The sequence below is a fragment of the Bos indicus genome, chromosome 7, assembly GCF_029378745.1.
Source record: "Bos indicus isolate NIAB-ARS_2022 breed Sahiwal x Tharparkar chromosome 7, NIAB-ARS_B.indTharparkar_mat_pri_1.0, whole genome shotgun sequence".
In the NCBI taxonomy this organism is placed as follows: Eukaryota; Metazoa; Chordata; class Mammalia; order Artiodactyla; family Bovidae; genus Bos; species Bos indicus.
In genome coordinates, this window is record NC_091766.1 from 21,989,539 (window position 1) to 21,999,092 (window position 9,554).

Here is a 9,554-nt window from a genome sequence, read left to right on the forward strand (position 1 = left end):
AATAAAACAGCCTAAGGGAATAGGAAAAAGTCAGTTTTCATTCCAGTTTCAGAGAGGAGCAATGCTAAAGAATGTTCAAATTGCCATACAGTTGCACTCATTTCACATGCTAGCAAGATAATTCTCAAAATCCTTCAAGCTAGGCTTCAATAGTATGTGAACTGTGAACTTCCAGATGTACAAGCTAGATTTAGAAAAGGCAGAAAAACTAGAGATCAAATTTCCAACATCTGTTGGGTCACAGAAAAAGCAAGGAATTCCAGAAAAAAATCTGCTTCATTGACTACAGCCTTTGACTGTGTGGATCACAGCAAACTGTGCAAAATTCTTCAAGAGTTGGGAGTACCAGACCACCTTACTTTCCTCATGATTAACCTGTATGCAGGTCAAGAAGCAACAGTTAGAACTGTACATGGAATAATGGGTTGGTTTGAAATTGGGAAAAGAGTACGTCAAGGCTGTATATTGTCACCCTACTTATTTAACTTACATGCAGAGGAAATCAACCCTGAATACTCATCGAAATGACTGATGCTGAAGCTGAAGCTCCAATACTTTGGCCACCTAATGCAGAGTGCCAACTCATTGGAAAAGACCTGACTCTGGGAAAGATTGAAGGCAGGAGGATAAGGGGGTGACAGAGGATGAGATTGTTGGATGGCATCACTGACTTGATGGACGTGAGTTTGAAAAAGCTCTGGGAGTTGGTGAAGGACAGGGAAGCCTGGCGTGCTGCAGTCCATGGGGTCGCAAAGAGTCAGACAACAGCAGCAACACATGGTAGTATGTAGAAGAGTGGTAATCACTCAGCAAGTGCCAGCTACTAGTATTAAAAGGTTAGAGAGGGAGAAGTAGACCAAAGGCGGAATTTAGGCCAACAGCAACATAAAAACAGACACTTTTTATGTTTATGAAACAAATAATGACTGTAGTTTTCTTTATTGAAATGACGGCTGTGTGCCAGTCACATTAAATCTGTTATTTAATCCTCATTACACTAACCACGTGCAGAGTGAAAAACAGAACTTAGAAAGGTAAATTATCTTGTCCAAAACATCATAGCTAGTAAATGGATAAACTCTCTTACTCCATAGTTACCACAGGATATACCTATATTGTATTTCTTCTTTGAGGTAAATTTTATAAATATCATAGACTCTCTTTGAAACTTAGAGGTGCCCTTAAACATCATGATATCTAGTTATATCTTTTGTTGATGAAGAAATTTGTCCTTTGAAAAGTGAATAATTGATCTGTGTTTCCTGAGTCTGAATGTTCAACTTTCTTATTATGTACTCACATATGTTTTTGCTTATTTTCCCAGTGAAATCTGAAACTTTCCAGGACATGCTCCCCTTCTTTTGACCTTGAGGACCAAATTTAAATAAAAACAGCAGAGTAATCTGTGAAGTCTAGAATTATGCCTTGCCTGTTCTAGCATATTTTTCTTACTGAGCTATACCATTTCTGAATGTCTGGACTTCCCTGGTGGCTCAGATGGTAAAGCGTCTGCCTATAATGCGGGAGACCCGGGTTCAATCCCTGGTTTGGGAAGAGCTCCTAGAGAAGGAAATGGCAACCCACTCCAGTATTCTTGCCTGGAAAATCCCATGGAGGATGGGGGAGCCTGGTAGCCTACAGTCCATGGAGTTGCAAAGTCAGACACGACTGAGCAACTTCACTTTCACCATTTCTGAAGACTATAGATTTTACCAGCTAACGGATTGGACTTGGCTTTTTAATGAATTGTGTGCTCAGCTTTGATCATTTTGTTTCCAGAGTGAACTGTTTAGTTTCGAGTGTCGTAGCATGCTTCACTTTAGGTTCCCAGCAACCAGCTCATATTGATCATCCTGGCGTTAAAAAACTGCTTGACCTACATTTGGTTACTTCCCAACTGGTTGCTCCCCTCTAGTGCTTGGTTTCCTGAAGAGCATATAATCAGACAGTTTCCTTTAAGCTTTCACAGTATAAGTCAGTTACTATGGCTTGTGTTGTGTGTGTTTGCATATGTGCATTCATTTGAATTAATCTCCTCACATTAGTCAGTCTTTTTTCTAACTGTAGTGGTCCAATTAATGTTACTGCCTGCCTTACAGATGCTGGCTTCTGGAATCTTGAAACTCCAAATGTCTGTGCTAGTGATGGCCTCGTTTGGTTTTCTGGGCTACACACGGGCTGAGATCTTCACATCTGCTGGTATGCACCAGGGAAGGTTGTATTCTATGCAAATGAGTCTTAGTTCCCAGCATCAGGTTGGCCGACTTATTCTCTATCAGGGTGGAAAAGTCTCATCCACGTGTTTTTACCTGTGACTAGGGGACAGTGAGAAAGGAATTTCCAGAAATTAATACTTTTTGTTTTAGAGGCCATTAAGGAACTGACCTGGAGAAGGAAATGGCAACCCACTCCAGTACTCTTGCCTGGAAAATCCCATGGATGGAGGAGCCTGGTACGCTGCAGTCCATGGGGTCAATAAGAGTTGGACATGACTGAGCGACTTCACTTTCACTTTTCACCTTCATGCATCGGAGAAAGAAATGGCAACCCACTCCAGTGTTCTTGCCTGGAGAATCCCAGGGATGGGGGAGCCTGGTGGGCTGCCATCTATGGGGTCGCACAGAGTCGGACACGACTGAAGTGACTTAGCAGCAGCAGCAGCAGCGGCAAGGAACTGACCACACATTGCCCAAAGATTTTTTCTGGGAAACATGTGTTTGTGGTGTGTACCCTTTCTGTGAAGTCTAGATATTCTCAGAACCTTTAGGAATGCTCAGGTACTTTTTGTGGAGTGTCACAAAAGTGATTCCACATTAGTGATCATTTCCCAGGTGGTGCCGTGGTGAGGAATATGCCTGCTAATGCAGGAGACGCAGGTTCGATCCCTGGGTCAGAAAGATCCCCTGGAGTAGGAAATGGCAAGCCTCAGTATTCTTGCCTGGAAAATTCCATAGACAGAAGAGCCTGGCAGGCAGCAGTTCATGGGGTTGCACAGAGTCATCCATGTTTGAGGATACATGCATAATGATTATAGGTGGTGTACATTATATGACTTGAGAATCCAGTCTCCTCTTTTCTTCCTCACCTGAAACTTCAAAGTTCATTCCTATGTATTGAAGTGGTTTTATCCTCCAGGATTTCCTTGCCCCACATGATAAGATTAGCTGTATGGTGAAAGGATGAGATAAAGGCCCTTCCCTGATGACAGAGTTCACTGTATGGATCAAGTGTTGAACATCCCTCTGGGAGTGTCTTTCTGTCTTGGAGCCAAAGGCTAGAACAGTGTGACCATCACATCTCCTTAAGCTCCTCAACTGAGTGATCCAGAAGGAGCTTCTCTCTTCTGGTTCAGGGGACCCACCTTTCATTGGAGCTTTTGTCCCAGTGAAGCACGCAGGGAAACCACTTGTCTAGTTCTGATGGGCCCTTTCTTCTATCCCCTTGTAGGGCGCATGGCTAGGTTGATTTCTGTGGAAGAAAAACTCATTCAGGCTCTGAAAGAATACATTGTTTTGGCTGAAGCCAAACTGTCTATGATGAAAAGGTAAAGATAATTCATTATTCCCACAGTCTAGGATCTTGCCCTTATTCTCCAGGTGTAGAAATTCACATGAGTATGGTCCTCTAGCATGCCTAGCAGAAATAAATGCAAATCTTCTTTGAAGGGACACACTTTAAATCCAGGCCACGTAAGCCCTAGTGCTTTCCCAAAGAATCTTCCTGCAATGTGGGAGAAAGTGAAAATGAAAGTCACTCAGTTGTATCCAACTCTTTGCAACCTCATGGACTATACAGTCCATGGAATTCTCCAGGCAAGAATATTGGAGTGGGTAGCTGTTCCCTTCTCCAGGGAATCTTCCCAACCCAGGGATCGAACCCAGGTTTCCCTCATTGCAGGTGTATTCTTTACCAGCTGAGCCACCATGGAAGCCCAAGAATACTGGAGTGGGTAGCCTATCCCTTCTGTAGAGGATCTTCCCAACCCTGGAATTGAACTCGGGTCTCCTGCACTGCAGACAGATTCTTTACCATCTGAGCTGCCAGGGAATCCCAGCAATGTGGCAGACCTAGATTCAATCCCTGGGTCAGGAAGATTCCCCTGGAGAAGAAAATGGCTACCCACTCCAGTATTCTTGCTTGGAGAATTCCATGGACAGAGGACCCTGGAGGGCTACAGTCCATGGAGTCATAAAGAGTTAGACATGACTGAGTGACTAACACTTTGACTTTCACATAGGCCCTGCTGCTGAGTTCACAATTCTAAATTTCAAAACCTATTCACTGTGTCAGCAGAAGTAATAGAAAACAAAATTGAATTTAGACACCCAAGAACTTGAGATAATAGAGGCATATAAGATATTTAAAATGAAATAGAAAACATAAGAAAGCAACAGAATTCATCAGAAGACCATGCAGATTTGAAAAGAACCAAATATATGTTCTAAAAGTTAAAAGCAGTTCTTGAAATTGAAGGCTCACTGGATGGGTTAAATAACATGTACCGGTTATTAAGCTACCCAAGAGACATCTTGGATTCAGACTTACCCTTCTATTAATATATTCTGCTTTGGTCTTGGAGATGGGAGTTGGCAAACTTCATTTCTCTTTTATTAGTTGGCTTCCTGTCAGTTTCTGCCAACTGGAGGGCACTAAAAGTAGAATGAAATGCAACAGGAAGAAGTGACCTGTACTTTTCCTGTTTTGCTTGCCATTCCATGAATGTCAATCCATCAGTAGTTGTAAACTTCAGCATTAATAGGTGTTCCCTGTTTTTTTCCTCAGTCTTCTAGACGCAGTCATAGTTTGTGTTCATTGATGGCAGTTTCATCAAGTCAGTGCTCTTACTTCAAAGGCTTGAGTCCCAGACCTTTGGTGCCTCCCTCTCCAGCTCCAGAAATAGTCAGACAGCATTGTCTTCTTCAGAAGTCAGTGTTATAGTTCTGCATGGTCCCTGGGTTTAAACCAGAGTCCTCCTTAAACCTTTTCCCTTGTTCCCCTAGTTGTAGGGGTAGGAGTTGCTTCTGCAGTTACTATCACTATATTACTTCAGTGTTCCTTTTCTGTCTTTTCATTTCCTATAGTGAGTTCTCTTTGATTCAGTGGTGTGCTCCACAACAGATATAGAGCAGACTAGGCCAGCTAAACGAAGAATAGATATCCCAGAAATTTGCCTGGAGAAGTCAACCAGACATAAAAGGCCACATACTATATGATTGGATTTATATGAAATGTTTAGACTAGGCAAATACATAGAGACAGATATCAATTAATGGTTGCCTAGGGCTGGGCAGCAGAGAAGTCAATGGCAGCCCACTCCAGTACTCTTGCCTGGAAAATCCCCTGGATGGAGGAGCCTGGTGGGCTGCAGTCCATGGGGTCACCAAGAGTCGGACATGACTGAGCAACTTCACTTTCACTTTTCACTTTCATGCATTAGAAAAGGAAATGGCAGCCCGCTCCAGCATTCTTGCCTGGAGAATCCCAGGGACGGGGGAGCCTGGTAGGCTGCTATCCATGGGGTCGCACAGAATCGGACATGACTGAAGCGACTTAGCAGCAGTAGCAGCAGCAGGGCTGGGCAGAAGGAAGGAGAGTGAGGAGTGACTTCTAATGGGTATAGCATTTCTTTATGGGGAGATGAACATATTCTGCAGTTCATGGTAATGTACAATTCTGTGAATATACTAAAAACTACTCAGTCATACACATTAAAGGATTAATTTTCTGGTATGTAAATTATATATCAATAAAGCTGTTATTTTAAAAAGTGAGTTCACTCAGGTTTACATATAAGATAAAAGATTCCCAATTATAGTGAATGAGAGATCCTGTTTACTTCATCAAGGCAAATATGTTGACAAAATAACATTTCAATGAAAGATTCCATTGAGTCTTGAATTTCCTGGTCAGGATAGAACTGATTGGCAAGCAAGAAAAAGCCATTATTTTTCAGAAATCTACCTTTTTTTCCTTAGATGCTGTACTGTTTTTAATATGCATTAAAAATAATATTGTAGAAATGAATCTGAATATAATAGTAATCACAAGAAATGAAAGTGCATTAAACTTAGCAGTTAAAAGAGAAATAGTCATTTACTTATCAGATATTCATAGAGTGCATAAAACTTTATGCCAGGCTGTATTGTAAACACTTGGGACATAAGTGAGTAAAATAGACAAAAATTCCCATTCTCAGAAACTAACATTCTAACTGAGGAAAAGAAGCAATACAATATACTGGATAAGTATATTATATAGTATGTTAAAATATTAACAAGTGCTATAAAAAAAGAAAACTGGAATAAGGTAAACAAGCCTGAAGTTTGCTGCAGTTTAACTGATACATTCTCATATTCTGAAAAAAATTTAGCTATATCATGTTTACAAAAGAGACAGAAAACCAAAGAATACAGAAAGGTTAAATAGTAAAAGAATTGTAAAATATATTCCAGGCAATTGTTTTTAAATTTGTATTTATTTATTTATTTTTGGCTGTGCTGGGTATTTGTTGCTGCAAGTGAGCTTTCTTTAGTTGTGGTACACAGGTTTCTTACTGCAGTTCCTTCTCTTATTCCAGAGCACAGACTCTAGGGCATGCAGGCTTCAGTAATTGTGGCATGTGAGCTCACTAGTTGCAGCTCTCGGACTCTAGAGCATGGGCTCAGTAGTTGCAGCACACGGTCGTAGTTGCTGCTTGGCATGTGGAATCCTCCCGGACCAGTGATTATCCCCTGCATTGTCAGAACCACTGGACCACCAGGGAAGTCCTCCAGGCAGTTATTAAAACCAGTATGGCAAGTTGATATCAGACAAAATGATCTTTAAGGCAAAAAATGATATTAGGGATGCTGAATTTGTTTGGGTGTATTATAATAATGCCATACAAGTACTAAAGTATAAACTTTCTGGGGAGAATTGTAAAGCCATAATTATTGTGAGATATTTTAACATATGCACACAGTCATTGATAGATCAAGCAAATTAAAACACATTCAAGTAGTAGATGATTTGAATAGCACAATCAAAAAGCTTGGTATACTGAGCGCGTGTAGAACCTTGCTTGCTCATTTCAAGTGTACATAGAACATAAAAAAAACTCCATACACACTAGGTCATACTTCACCTTTAAGAATATGTATCGACAGACTGTTTTCCAATCACCATTCCATGAAATTAGAAAGCAACAAAAATAACTTTTAAAAGTTCATGTTTAAAAAGATATGTATGTGTGTGTTTATATGTGTGTGTGTGTGTGTGTGTGTGTATACATATATGTAATGAATCAGTAATGATATCATCATAGAAATTAGAAAACATTTAGAGTGGAATGACTAATAAAAATGTATCAAATCTTGAAGGATGCATCTGTATTGTCTTGGAGGGATATTTATAGCCTAAATTCCAAAGGGAGAGAGGCTGAAATTAATAAGGTAAGTTTTATGAAAGTAAATGAAAATTCTGCATTGTATTTTAAGATTCAGAAACCGCAGTCATTTTATTTTTTAATTGTAAAACTGGTTTTACAAGTATGAAAATCTCATCTGTGTTTTGAATGTTAAGAGAATCTTTATAATTCTTTCAAATAGTTTTGTTGATTAGCATATGAAGACGTAATGCCTTGATTATCAGGAAGATAACCAATGTCTGACAATTATAGTTTACATATTTAATGAGCATATACCCTTTCTATAGCAATTATTTTTAAAATCTTCCTTTCTTGTAGCAAACCCTTATAGTCCCAAAGTTATAAATTAAACATACTTTGGAATTATTGAAACAAACCTGTCAATATGTAATGACAAGATAAATGATAAGTATACATGTAAGTTAAATTTTGTAAGAATAGACATTAAAGATTTGGTAAATCTTTTCATTGTTGATCAAACTAGTTGTGATTGTAACATGACTTATATTTTCAGAATACCTTTAAGAGCTCTGCTGTGCTTTGAAAGTTTGTTCAGAACTGTAGGTTGCCAACCTCTGACTCCATTTAAACTTTCCTACACAAATATGGAAAACTCAGCAGTGGCCACAGGACTGGAAAAGGTCAGTTTTCATTCCAGTCCCAAAGAAAGGCAATGCCAAAGAATGCTCAAACTACCATACAGTTGCACTCATCTCATACGCTAGTAAAGTAATGCTCAAAATTCTCCAAGCCAGACTTCAGCAATAGGTGAACCGTGAACTTACAGATGTTTAAGCTGGTTTTAGAAAAGGCAGAGGAACCAGAGATCAAATTGCCAACATCTACTGGATCATCGACAAAGCAAGAGAATTCCAGAAAAACATCTATTTCTGCTTTATTGACTATGCCAAAGCCTTTGACTGTGTGGATCACAATAAACTGTGGAAAATTCTGAAAGAGATGGGAATACCAGACCACCTGACCTGCCTCTTGAGAAATCTGTATGCAGGTCAGGAAGCAACAGTTAGAAGTGGACATGGCACAACAGACTGGTTCCAAATCAGGAAAGGAGTACGTCAAGGCTGTATATTATCACCCTGCTTATTTAACTTCTATGCAGAGTACATCATGAGAAACGCTGGGCTGGAAGAAGCACAAGCTGGAATCAAGATTGCCTGGAGAAATATCAGTAACCTCAGATATGCAGATAACACCACCCTTATGGCAGAAAGTGAAGAAGAGCTAAAGAGCCTCTTGATGAAAGTGAAAGAGGAGAGTGAAAAAGTTGGCTTAAAGCTCAACATTCAGAAAGCTAAGATCATGGCATCTGGTCCCATAACTTCATGGCAAATAGATGGGGAAACAGTGGAAATGATGAGAGACTTTATTTTTTGGGGCTCCAAAATCACTGCAGATGGTGACTGCAACCATGAAATTAAAAGATTCTTAACTCCTTGGCAGGAAGTTATGACCAACCTAGATAGCATATTAAAAAGCAGAGACATTACTTTGCCAACAAAGGTCCATCTATGGATGTGAGAGTTGGACTGTGGAGAAAGCTGAGCGCCGAAGAATTGATGCTTTTGAACTGTGGTGTTGGAGAAGACTCTTGAGAGTCCCTTGGACTGCAAGGAGATCCAACCAGTCCATCCTAAAGGAGATCAATCTTGAGTGTTCATTGGAAGGACTGATGCTGAAGCTGAAGCTCCAGTACTTTGGTCACCTGATACAAAGAGCTGACTCATTGGAAAAGGCCCTGATGCTGGGAAAGATTGAAGATGGGAGAAGAAGGGGACAACAGAGGATGAGATGGTTGGATGGCATCACTGACTCAATGGACATGAGTTTGGGTAAACTCCAGGAGTTGGTGATGGACAGGGAGGCCTGGCGTGCTGCGATTATTGGGGTCGCAAAGAGTCGGACATGACTGAGTGACTGAACTGACACAAATTGAGTTAGCCACTATAGGGTTTACAGTTTTCTATTTCCACAGTGAGCCAGTCATAGAGTTAGAAAAATGACAGGGAAAACCCCAAGAGAGCAGAAGAAAGGAAACCATTCAGATAAAGTAGAAATTAATGAAGTCAGAAAAATAAAATATGCAGTTTAGAGAATCATCAAAACTGGAAGTTGGTAATATTTGGAAATG

At 40.2% G+C, this 9,554-nt stretch overlaps 1 non-coding gene across 1 annotated transcript; it reads left to right on the plus strand.

Moving 5' to 3' along the window:
- Positions 1–1,482: 1,482 nt before the first annotated feature.
- Positions 1,483–1,554, plus strand: TRNAY-AUA (transfer RNA tyrosine (anticodon AUA)). Its single transcript has one exon. It is a non-coding gene; the product is annotated as a tRNA-Tyr (tRNA).
- The last annotated feature ends 8,000 nt before the right edge of the window (positions 1,555–9,554 follow it).